General features: G+C 44.8%; 2 long non-coding RNA genes across 2 annotated transcripts in view; both read left to right on the top strand.

The window, feature by feature from the left end:
* LOC114674428 (uncharacterized) overlaps window positions 1-13,285 on the top strand; it is a 253,722-nt gene that overhangs the window by 121,547 nt on the left and 118,890 nt on the right. The gene's annotated exons all lie outside the window — the stretch shown is intronic.
* Window positions 1,129-12,352, top strand: LOC144338248 (uncharacterized). The gene is made up of 2 exons (XR_013412221.1): window positions 1,129-1,280; window positions 10,002-12,352. It is a non-coding gene; the product is annotated as an uncharacterized LOC144338248 (long non-coding RNA).

Genomic DNA, 13,285 nt, shown 5'->3' on the forward strand with positions numbered 1-13,285 from the left:
CCCTACACAGGGTTGAGGGGTGGAGAGGGCTCTGTGTCTGGGTGGCCACATGAACTTCTGCAGAATCTCCAAAAGCTCTTGTACCCCACCTCCCATAGCCCTCACCTATTGTCCATGTCACAAGCACCATCCTCAAGTCTAGAAGTGCTGAGTGGCATGAGCCCTTCCTGCTGTACCGATGCCATGCAGGGTGGGCCCGGAGGAATTTTGAAGTTGGTAGTGGAGCTCAGTGGGTAAGGACTTGGTGTACAAAGTCAAATGAACGTGTGTTTTCTTACTTTAGTCTTACTTTTTTGCTTTTGGATAGATGGTTTGTAATTCTAGAGGTTCACGATGACGTAAAGTAAAGAATGAGACTCTTTCCATCTCGTTTCACATATCTGGGTTTAAATGTCAGCTTTGCAAGCATCAGCCCTTGTTTTGCTGCTTCAGGCCTCCATTTCCTCATCTGCAAAATGAAGATAATATAGCAATTCCCTTGGAGGCTGGCAGTGAGTATTAAATAAGAGGAGGCCTTGATTTTGGCACAGTTCTGGAGCATTGGGAAATGCTTAATAAATGTTAGCACCTCTTAATAACTCTCTAGTATATCTCTTCGTGTGTGTGTTTCTTGCTGTAAGATCGGCTAGGACACAGAACCCCCCACAGGCCTAAATTTATACATGTTGAATCGTATCTCCATGCAGCCATCTAGAAATACATTGTCATCTGGAAGACACATTTAACGTTGCACTCAGTGTGTCTGTGTGTGTGTGTTTGCACAATTGTTAAGTGCATATAACAAAGAGGTGAGTGCACTTTTCCTTCAAGAAACTCAAATTGTTTGTAAAACTTTTAATAGAGATTAAATAGCTGATAATCAGCTTTTACTGTGTTGTTGACTCTTTCAACATTTGTCTTAGTGATCTTCTCTGAAACGATGTGTACAGATTGTAGGATTCACTTCTTTGGCCGACCATGGAAAAATTCTCTCCGTGCTTTAGTATCTTCCAGGGTAAAAAGGATGAGGCAGGAGCAGTTGGCTACAAGTCCCTCTCTTTGTCCCCTCAGCCAAGTCTCTCTGAAATGTCACTTACCAAATAGCGGCAGGACACTCTGCTGTCTTCATTTGTGGCCACTCCAGTTTTCCTTTTTCTTTTTCTTTTCTTTTTTTTCGAGGTGGAGTCTCGCTCTGTCATCCAGGCTGGAGTGCAAGGGTATGATCTCAGTTCACTGCAACCTCTGCCTCCCGGGTTCAAGCAATTCTCCTGCCTCAGCCTCCTGAGTAGCTAGGATTACAGGTGTGCGCCACCACACCCAGCTAAATTTTGTATTTTTAGTAGAGACGGGATTTCACTATGTTGGTCAGGTTGGTCTTGAACTCCTGACCTCATGATCTGCCCACCTCTGCCTCCCATAGTGCTGGGATTACAGATGTGAGCCACCCCCTGTCCACCGCTTCACATTTCTATTGCTGGCCTGAGAAATAGAGGTAGTTGGGAAGTAGCTTGCACCAATTCAAATAGCATGGATAATACCAGGTTCAACATCTGCTACCTTTGGGATCTGGGGTGAATGATTCAACCTCACAAACTAATACTACCGGCAGCTAGTATTTGTTGAGAGCATATTATGTGTCAGGTACTATGATTCTCAAATATGAGTTCATCTAACCCTCAGAACAACCATATGAAGTGGGTTCTCTTTGAGTCCCCTTATCTCAGATGGGGAAACAGATACCTAGAGATTCCATCATTTGCCTAAAGTCACAGAGCTACTGAGCAGTGGAGCCAGTTTCAAATTCAAATATTTCTCATCCGTAAAATCAGAATAAGAGTAGACCCCTTCACGGGGCTCAGGTTTGTGTTAAGACAATATGAGCCTGTGTATTTGGTAATTTTTCCTTCCCTTAGACCAGTGATTCTCAAAGTGTGCTTTCCAGACCACCAGCAGCAGCAGCAGCTGGAAACTTGTTAGAAATGCAGATTGTCAGCCTCACCCCAGAGCCACAGAATTAGAAACTATGCAGGAGGGGCCCAGCAATCTGAGTTTTCACACACCCTTCAGCGATTCTGATAGACCTCAAATTGGAGAATCATTTCCTGAGAGGGTTGTCACTTTGCACCTCATACAGGAAGTCCTGCTTGAAGGAAACGTCTTTTCCATGCCTCCGAGTCTTGCTCAACTCATGGATTTTCCCATGGAACATGTCCCTTGCCCTTTTGTACTCCTTCTCTTCACTGCCAACTCCCACGCAAATTTCAGATATTTATTCAGAAGTCACTTTCTCCAGGAAGCATTGCCTGCACCACTGTGGCTGGTTTATTCAGAAGTCACTTTCTCCAGGAAGCATTGCCTGCACCACTGTGGCTGGTTTATTCAGAAGTCACTTTCTCCAGGAAGCATTGCCTGCACCACTGTGGCTGGTGCCAATGTTCCTGAAGTCTCCGTATTTCTCTTCTGCCTCTACCAAATGGGATAGTGCTGCAGACTAAGTTATCCATTTCCCTAACCAAACCATAAGATTCCAACAGGCGGGGCTCGTGTTAATTTTGTCCCCAGTTATGAGCAGGTGATCAGTAAATCAAGAGACAACTTTTTTTTTTTTTTTTTTTGAGATGGAGTCTCGCTCTGTTGCCCAGGCTGGAGTCTTATGGTGTGATCTTGGCTCACTGCAACCTCTGCCTCCTGGGTTCAAGCGGTTCTCCTGCCTCAGCCTCCAGAGTAGCTGGGACTACAGGTGCACACCATCACGCCCAGCTGACTTTTGTATTTTTAGTAGAGACGGGATTTCACCATGTTGGCTAGGCTGGTCTCCGTCTCTTGACCTTGAGATCTGCCTGCCTCGGCCTCCCAAAGTTCTGGGATTACAGGCGTGAGCCACCATGCCCGGCCAAGGCGACAGTTTCAAACACCCAGCCCTAAGGAGACAGCTTCTTGGCCTCCCGACTGCCTTTCTTCATCAAATCTTTTCAAACATCTCAGCACACACACACTTTTGCCCTTCTCTTACCTCCGTGCTGCATAGGATCTGACCCAGGGAAGTAGTCTCTGAGCAGTAATGACAAACCATCTCTAATAGGCATGAGATCCTTTTGATTTTTTGAAGCCTGTATCCCAACCTATGTTAGAAATATCAGAAAATCAGAACCAATTTGTGATTTAAAAAATTTCTCTAATAGTTTTCTCTTAGCATCTGGCAAATAGATGTTTGGAAAAATAACGATGGGACAAGATAGTGTCTAAAAGTCCAGCAAACTTTGTTATACATGGTAAAGGGAATCAGATTGCAAGTGAAGGCATAGTTTTATTGGGGAAAATTAGGAGAAAATTAAAAAACCCCTCTATATATAACCAAAACTGGGAGGGATAAAAATAAAGGGTAGATATAAGAAAATGTAACGCTGGGTGAGTTCTTCGAATTAACGCAAAAAACATTTACTGAATTCATATTAGAAGTTGGGAAACAATTGATTAAATGACTGAAAGTCATGGAAGAGATGCTATGTACAAACCACTGTGTGCTAACATCCGGGACCTGTCCTCACGGATGGCATAGTTTAGGGAAGGAATGACACATAACAAGTAATTTTAATAAGAGTTCACATCTGCACCGGCGATTATGAGCTGGTGGAGCAGAGAATCAGTCTGGGAAGGCTTCCGGGAAGAGGAAAAACATTCTGTAGAGGGTTAACAGTGAGGACAAAGGTGGGAGACATGTCACATCCAGATGAGAAAGCTGTTCTTCGTAGGATAGTCCCCAGGCATGAGCCGCTCTGTGAGATGGTGAGAGATTGAATGAGCACTGCAGGGGAGGTCTTGGCTCTAGAAGGGCAGATCTGAGAGGGGGCCCCAAGTTCTTCTTCCACTCACCACTCCCCGCTCATGTTAGGAAGAGAGCTCCTTCCTGTTGTAGGTTTAGGCCAGTGACTCTCAAGCTTGAGTGTCTGTCAGAAGCCCTGGGGGTTGTGGGGTGGTGGTGTTAAAATGCAGATTGCTAGGCCCTCCCCCTAAAGTCTCTGATTGACTGTATCTGGGGTGAGGCCTGGGGATTTCATGTTCAGCAAGTTGTCAGGGGATGCTGCCAGCCCAGGGAACCCCAGTTGGAGATCGGCTGGCCTTGCTATTCCCCAGAGACATCAAGTCCCAGCTGAGAGTGTTAGAGCAAGGATAAGATTGTAAAACACAGCCCGTTGCTCACCAAATCCCTGGCACAGGCCTTGTGCACACTCTGAAAGTGTGTCTAAACCACACAGTCCCACTCTTGCCTGCCAAAGTCAGGTATCTTACAGCAAGGCCAGGGGTGGGGGGTCCCCACCCAACACTCTGCAGAGCTTCACAGCCCCAAGAACTCACCCACAGAAAGATCGTTCCAGGCCTTAAAAGGTACATCTAGATACCTAGGTCTTGGCACCTGTTGAAAGGAATCCTGCCTGCGTTAATGATTCCACCCCAGTGAGTGACTCCAAGAGGAATCGTGGTGGCTAATTATGAAGCTCCTCGCCCGCAACCAGATTCCAGATTGGGAAGCCCTGGGTTCTAACTGTGCCATTAACTCTGATTAGGCGTGTGTGGTCCTTTATTCTTGTTGCTGCTGACATCCTAATCTGAGTTTCTTCAACTTTGAAGTGGGGATGAGGTCGCTTTATTGTTTCAGGAACGGATACACGGTTGCTGGTTATTAAAGGCTAATTAGTACATGATAAGTGCAATTAGAGGGTCGGAGCGGACTGCTAAACCCCGCCCAGCAGTGAAGCTGGCCATTCCGAGCAAAACCAGTTCTCCCAGCTCAAGAGAGAATAATTGGGAAGTAAAACAAGTCTTGAAGAGCTTGTTTGTTGCTGAGGCCAAGTTCCAGCTGTTTAGAGTTTACACCTTTCTACATTTTATATTTGCTTTATTTCTTATTTTTTCCTCCTCCCCAAAGACATTGACTGGAACACCTTGGGATGTAGCTTGCAAGATACACCCTGAGCCCACTTGAAGAGGAGGACCCAGCTTGGGACGCGAATCGGCTGCCTGCTTAGCTGGTGGCTGGTTTTGCTGTAGCAATAAAAACCCTAAGGCCTGGTGGCACGCCTTGCTTCAACCACCCTGGGATCTCGGTTCTGAGGTCTCTGAGGTCTCCAAGGTTTCCTTGACTTTCCCTAATAGGCACGAGAAGGCTTCTGCAACTGGGTGTGGTGGCTCACACCTGTAATCCCAGCCAGGGTGGGAGGATCACTTGAGGCCAGGAGTTCGGGACCAGCCTGGGCAATATAAAGAGACCCTGTCCCTACAAAAAACTAAAAAATTAAAAAGTTGTCCCAGTGTGGTTACAAGCCCCTGTAGTCCCAGCTACTGGGGAAGCTGAGGTGGGAGGATCACTCGGGCCTAGGAGTTCAAGGCTGCAGTGAGTTAGGACTGTACCACTGCACTCCAGCCAGGGCATCAGAGCCTGCCTCTAAACAAAGGGCTTCTGCCACTCCAGGCTTGACGACTGCATCCCAGGCAGGCAAAGAAGAAGGAACAGACGGTCTGAACCTGTCCCACCTCTTCTAGGAAAGTGAGTGTGTTCCTAACAGCACACGCCCTCTCCCAACAGAGTTTCCCTTAAACTTCACTGACAATCCTGTGGCATGGTTACCCCGGCTGCAAAGGGTTCTGGGAGAGTGAGCATTTCCCAGGGCAGTGAGCACCTTGCTGTTCTGGACAAAATCACAGTCTGAGCAGAGAAAGGAGAGAATGAATTTGAACTAAGCGGCTCCCCATATCCATCCAACAGCTGAGCTCAGAGGCAGACAGCACTAGGGTGGAAAGCTCTGCAGCCCACAAGTTGCTCAACTCGGGTTCTCTAACTTTCCAGCTTCCTTATCTGTATAATTATAGAAACAATCCACCCATACCCCTTCCAGGGGCATCTGTGAGGCTTAAGTGATGTCACGTATAAAAGCCCTCCATACAGTGTCCAGAACACAGTGTGTGTTCTGCAAAGAGTAGCTATTGGAGTTAGTGCTGGGAGTCACAACCTTCCCCTTGATTCCACCAGCCCTGCTGGGCCCCTCAGTGCTTTGCTCTGCCATTTCCCAGAGCCCTGCTGGAAGACCAGGAAGAGTGCCTGCAGCCGCTGTTGTTATTTGAGCACAGGCCTTCCTGCAAGCTGGACTTTGTTCATCCCTGCGGACAGCGTATCCAGAAAGCACAGACACTGTAACCACATCGTGGTTTGACCTTTAAGCTCTGGGAGCATAAAACCTTCTAGTGTCTTGTTTTTCACGGTCAGAGTCCATGCCACTGGCTCCCCACTCATATGAGTGGGCTGAGGGCCAATCTGCTCTCCCAGAACTGGGAAGGATAGAAACTAATAACTCCCAATTGATATGTAACTTGCCCTAATATTGACCCTGGCCCTGATGACTCCCAATTGATATGTAACTTGCTCTAATATTGACCCTGGCCCTGTGGTTAGTGATTCTCATTGCAGGGTAAATGATTGGACTGTTTTGGCTTTTACCCCATTTGACATTTTCACAGCCTCTACCACCGTTTTCAACAACAAAATAAGACATCTTAATTAATTGTATGACACAAGGATGAGCCACGCTGTTGCCCTTTGGTGGATACGGTGGCAAACTGTGCAGTATTTCTTCTGAATCAACTAGAAGGTGTGACTGCCCTTCATTAAATATGACAAAAGTAGAAAGTCCCTCTTTTTCCCATCAGAGATGTATCTACATTAAACCATCCAAGTAAATAATAATAATAATAATAATGTTGTTATTAATATAAATCGAACACTCAAGAAGTGCCTGGTGTGCTAAGTATGTTAGATTAAGAACAATCATTTATTCTTAAACAGTTACAGAATTCCAAATATCTGCTAAGCTCTGTCTTATGCACTGCATAAGAGGTTAAAACAACATGGTTCCTGTCCTGTGTGGGGAGGCAGCAGATGATTAGGTCTAGTGTCATTAGGGCTGTGAAGGGAGAATACTAATTACTGTTAATAGTAGTAACATTAGTGTTGTCAGGTCTTAGCTGAAGGACTCCTCCATGCCGGGTGCTTAGGATACATTATGTTTTTAACCATCATCACTGCTATGACCTCTTCATGTATTAATAGATACTCTTTATGATCCCATTTTTAAAATGTGGCGCCTAAAGTAGAGAGAAAGTGAGTAACTTAAGGTCATACAGCTAGTGAGAATCTGGTGGAATTGCAATCCCTTTCTGGCTGTCTACAGAGTTCACACTCTTAACACCACAGCTGGGCTGCTAAGGGCGAAATCTTAGCTCTGCCTTTTACCTGCTTTGCAACCTTGGGCAAGTTCCTTCAGCTCCCTGGACTTAGTTTCCTAATCTATAAAATGGGCTTGTAATATCACTACAGAGTAGTGATAGAAAATACATGGGTTAGCATATGCAAAATGCTGGAGACGATTTACATATGTGAATCCTGTGACCTTACATGCACCCAGCAAACCCAGCACCCTCCAGCTCCACCATGACAACACAGAGGATGGCCCTCTAGCCAAGTTGGAGAAGTCGGCTGCATTGAGGCTTGAAGGGTGAATAAGAATTATCTGGGTAGGAAAAGGAGAACAGCCTCACTGGTAGGGTTTTTATAAAGGTACCAAAGTCTGAGAAGCATGAAGAGTTTAGATGGACCCATTAACACTTGAGAACAACTGGCTGACAATTGTATAGAAGGAAATGGATACTGCAGATACCACAGAGCTCTGCAGACAAATTTCAGCCTCTAAAGGCAGTGGGGGGATGTTAAAGAATAGAAAGCAGGGAAATGACTCATTCCCCAGCCCTCAAAGAACAAATGATTCTAAATCCAACCCTGGGACATTTTTGGTTCTTAAGAAATGAGAACCTCACTCTGTTGCCCAGGTTGGAGTGCAGTGGTGCAATCCTAGTTTACTGCAGCCTGGAACTCCTGGGCTTATGTGATCCTCCCTCCTCAGACTCCCAGGCAGTTGCGACTACAGGTGTGAACCGCCACACCCAGCTAAGTTAAAAAAAAAAAAAAATGTAGACACGAGGTCTTAGTATTTTGTCTAGACTGGTCTTAAACTCCCAGGCTTAAGTGATCCTCCCTCCTCAGCCACCCAAAGTGATGGGATTACAGGTGTGAGCCCCCACCCCAGCCTACTTTGGGACCTTAAGTCCTATTGTGGCCCATGCTGAAGAGATGGAAAATTCCTTCTTGTTGACAAAGGAAATACCTTGTCCTCCTCCCTCTCTTCTCCCTTGTCCCTGGGCTAGCCTTAGGAGGCACACTCAGTCCACTGCCTGCTACTTTCCAGCTCTTCCTGCTTCCTTCCACAGGGTTTCCAAGTCCTGAGCAAAGGCCAAGTTGGGGCTGCAGGGAAGGTAGTAAGTTTCCTAGTTACCTTCTAATCTGTGGATGAGTACTGTAGACTTCATGGGCATAGTTCATGCTTAGTGTATCCTGGTCTTGAAATGATCCTTGGTTTTTAAACTCCCTGAGCTCTGAGGTCTGTTTGAGTGGGGCCGGGTCAAAATGCAGAGCTTCTACCTACAAAACTGGGTGCTACGGGTTTAACAATCTCCCCACTTTCAACAGAGGCTGCACCCACCAGGACCCAGATCTGCAGGGAAATGGCTCGCATTGGAAGGGCTCTGTCAGCTCCCTGGCCCAACGGGACCTTGCAGTTGTTCTCGGAAAGTGCCCCAGAGGTGGAGAGTGAAAAAATGGAGCTTTTGGTGGGCTCTGGCCCTCCCACCCGCCTGCCCGAGGGAAGAGGGTCGGCCTCCACATTTTCCCAGATCCATGTGGGCTGCTACAAAGGAGCTTTTGAGGATAAACAAATACAGAATTGAGAAAATAAGGAAGGAGCTGGCATCTAAAGAATGTGAATATTTAGAAAATGCTGGGGAGGGAAGACAGAGCAGGCTGTTCTGTTGTAGGTTAGACGCTTGATGGCCTGAGACAGGGGAATCGCCAACAAGAAAAAAAAGGAAGGAAAAAAAGTCTTAATGGAGACAAAGTTTCTTCAGGGTGGATTGTTTTTCACAGGCAAAAAGGAAGGATGTGAAAGCAAAGGAGATCTAGGGAACAGCACAGAGACCCCACTTTCATCATTCCACATGTTGGTCAATGTGATAGGAAGATTCCACCAGCCATTGTCACAGCATTGCAGAGAGCTTATTTTTAAATTGTTTAATGTTACATTATTTATTATTATTTATTGGTCAAGAGATTCCAGGGAGTTGAAACCATCCGTCTGTCAAGAGGATCAGAGAGGAAGCCCAGAGAAAATAGCAAAACTGCCCAAAACGTAATAGGGAAAACCAAGGGCAAAATCAAGGAAAGGACTGGCTACCGTGTTCTTTCAGCTGTTGCAGAGAATAACAAATGGCCAGGAGCTAATTGTCGAAGCAGTCCATCTGAAGTTAGCAAAGATTTGATCCTTCATTGAAATGTCCTTGTGCCTTTCTGTGTTTCTTGGTTCAAACATCTCAGTTCATTCATTCATCCATCCATTGATTCAAGACATTGGTTGTACATTTAATAAACACCAATATGCTCTACCTTAGCCAGGTTCTCTTCTACGAACTGTACATGTATTGTTTTATTTATTTTTACACCAATATTCTTTTTAAATTTTTATTTTATTTTATTTGGTTCTGTGGTACATGTGCAGAATGTGCAGGTTTGTTACGTAGGTAAACGTGTGCCATAGTGGTTTGCTGCACCTATCAACCCATCACCTAGGTGTTAAGTCCAGCATGCATTAGCTATTTTTTTCTGATGCTCTCCCTGCCCTCCCCCAACAGGACCCAGTGTGTTGTTTCCCTCTCTGTGTCTGTGTGTTCTCATTGTTTAGCTCTCATTTACTTTTTGTTTTTAGTTTTTTGGTTTGTTTGTTTATGTTTTATTTTTTGATTCGGGGTTTCAGTCTTGTTGCCCAGGCTGAAGTGCAGTGCTGCGATCTCAGCTCACTGCAACCTCTGCCTCCCAGGTTCAAGTGATTCTCCTCCCTCAGCCTCCTGAGTAGCTGGGATTACAGGCACCCGCCATGACGTCCCACTTATAAGTGAGAACATGCAGTGTTTAGTTTTCTGTTTTGCATTAGTTTGCTGAGGATTATGGCTTCCAGCTTCATCCGTGTCACTGCAAAGGCTATGATCTCATTCCTTTTTATGGCTGCATAGTATTCCATCGTGTGTATGTGCCACATTTTCTTTATCCAGTCTACCATTGATTGGCATTTGGGTCGATTCTATGTCTTCACTCTTGTGAATAATTATAGCAATATTCTTTACAGGTGCTAGTATTGTCATCATTTCACAGATGAAAAAATTGAGGCGTAGACAGTGTGTTAGTTTCCCACTCTTGCTACAGCAAATTATCACACAGTTGGTGGTTTCAAACAACACAAATTTATTACGGTTCAGTTCTGGAGGTCAGAAGTCCAGCATGGATCTGCCTGGGCTCACAGTGAGGTATCAGCAGGGCTGCGTTCCTTCTGGAGGTTCTAGGGAGAAACGTTTTCTTCCTTTTTTGGGCTTCTGTAAGTCAACCACATTTCTGGATTCATGACCCTTTGCTCCATCTTCCAAGCTAGCAACGGTGGGTCAAGTTTTCTCATATGGCATCATGACAAGACAGATTTCTTTTCTGCCTTTATTTCCAATTTTAAAGATCCTTATGATTACAATGGCCCCACCCAGATAACCCAGGATAATCTCCCTATTTTAAGGTCAGCAGAGCAGCAACTTTAATTCAACCTGCAACCCGAATTACCTCTTGCCGAGTAAGGCAACAAAATCATAGGTCCTGGGCAATAGGATGTGGACATCTTTGGGGGACCATTAGTCTATCTACCACAGACAGCTTCGGTGGTTCACTCAAGGCCACAGGGCCAGTGAGTGGCAGGCCTTGGATTCCACGGTTGGTATTCTGATTCAGTCTCTGAGTTTTACCTTCTCCCACCTCTTATGTGCCGGGACTCAGCTGGGGGCTGTGGACATGTCAGAAAAATACACTCTCCATCTCTGACCTGGTGGCTTCATATTCCACTGGCGTTTCTGGAGCAGAGTCTCATGAATTCTGGAAAAGAAAACTTTGAGGCAGGAAAGGATGAAAACAAATGCTGAGCTGGAGAGTAGGCAGGAAGAAGCACTATTTGGATGGGTAAATTGAGTGAACATTTGGAGGAGCATACAAGGTGGGGATGGGTGGTTATGGAGGTGGGCAAGGCATACTGAACAATAATTAAAGACAATTCGGGCTCACTGGGGACTCTTTCAGGGGCCAGTCCCTTTGCCCTAATTCTGATTGTCTGTTGCCCTCTATAAAGTTCGAGTACCAGCATTCTTAATTTAATGTATTGTGTACATGCTCATGCAGATGCACTTATGTTTGCCCTCCCCTAAGGGTATGTGGCATTGAAGACAGACACACATTCACAAATCCCTGGCTACATCCAGACCTGAGTGGCTGTGAAGCACAACCCCTTGGTTCTCACTAGCTGGGGCATTTCTTGAGATTCTTCTGGAGACTCAAAGGAAAACTCACATGGAGTTGACCCCCAAAGACAGACTCACATCTTTCCTGATGCCAGGCACCCATCCCTTATCCATACTTTTGGAATTAGAGGAGGTCCTGAATTGGAGCCCAATAGTTGCCAGGTGTTGACTGATGTATATCAATCTTCCTGGGCCTCAGTTTCCGTATATGTAAAAATTGGGATAGTTGTGACATCTTAGCTAGAGTTGTTGCAAGATTAGTTAAGATGAACATGAATGTACTTTGTGACTGGAAGGCATATATGAGAAAGTTTTGTTGTTAAAGCAATAGACAACAAATAATAGGGACTTCCTCAGGTACCTGTGATAGGCACAGCTAAACTACAGAGATGGACCTCTAGAAACAAGAGGCAGTGAATTTTAACAAATCACTCAGAAATCACGAGTTTAAGTGAAATAGGTCTCCTTGGGATATAGAACAAATATTTGAGCATAATAAAAATGTTCTCATTTAATTTTCCTTTTGAACCTATGATATAGTCCTCATTGAAGGCAAATATCCATCTTTGAAAGTACATTTGTTTTTGTTTTGTTTTTAAAGCCAAAAGACAACTACTGCCAAGTCTTGTTAATAAGGAGGAGATAATGGTTTGGAGTCAAATGTTGGATTTTCCCTGAATGCTCAATAACTGGCTGAGAAAGATAACAATCCCAAGGAATCATTTCCAAATAATTTGTAACTAGGCAGCCTTGTTGGAATCAGGGAAGAGCTTCTAAGGGGTAGATGCATACCTGGAAATATTTGATGAGGCCAGGTTATTGGATGACTTCTTATCTTCATTCCTCACAGCAGAATTTTTGCTCAAAAGGCCACTCCATCTAACCCAACCCAGGAAACACAGAGCTTCACTTTCTATTCTGGGCCTAGTAGACAAGAGAGCTTTAGTATTTAGGGACATGGAATTTTACCTCCTGACGTCTAATTCTGGCTCCAACACTTGCTAGCTAGATGATCTTGGGATGTCACTGAACTTCACTTCATTGTTCACTGAACTTCACTTCATTATTCTCCACCAGGGTTTATTGTTTCCCTGCAGCAGGACACTTGCCAATGTCTGCAGACATTAGAGGGTGGTAGGAAAAGGAATGCTATTGATAGCTAATAGGTGCAGGCCAGCTATGCTGCTAAGAGTCCTATGATGCTCAGGACAATGCAACAGCAAAGAGTGCTCCAACCCCAAATAGCAATAGTGTGGAAGTTGGAAAACCTTGTACTATATAGGAAATAGTAGTACTGACTTCCCAGGGCTGATGTGAAGAGTAGGTGAGGTGATGCCTGGAAAGTGTTTACCACATTGGCTGGTTCATATTGGGACACAATAACATTAACTTATGTTAATTAATATAAGCAATATATAAATCGTAATGTTCAATGGGCTCAGATACCCACCATCCTCCCTCTTCTTCACACCATCACTCCTACTCCAAAAATCATTATTGTTATAGCCACATCTGGTATGCATTTTCGCAGAGGCCTTTGGAGATAGAAAAGAGGGCATCCATGCAGATTAGGGGATGAATAGATTCTCAGTGTCCTTGAAAACTCTCATGCCCTGTCCCACTACTCACAAATTCTCCTTCCTGGGATGAAGGCCAAACACCATTATGAATATTACTGCCTCAATTAAACAATTGTTACCATGTGTCTGGCATTTCATATACATTATTTAAATTTAATATTTCATATACTCCAACAACTAGGTATTACTATCACCCAGATGGCCAAGGCACAGAAAATATTAACAAGTGACTTGGCCAAAAT

This window comes from Macaca mulatta, chromosome 20 (genome assembly GCF_049350105.2).
Source record: "Macaca mulatta isolate MMU2019108-1 chromosome 20, T2T-MMU8v2.0, whole genome shotgun sequence".
NCBI lineage: Eukaryota > Metazoa > Chordata > Mammalia > Primates > Cercopithecidae > Macaca > Macaca mulatta.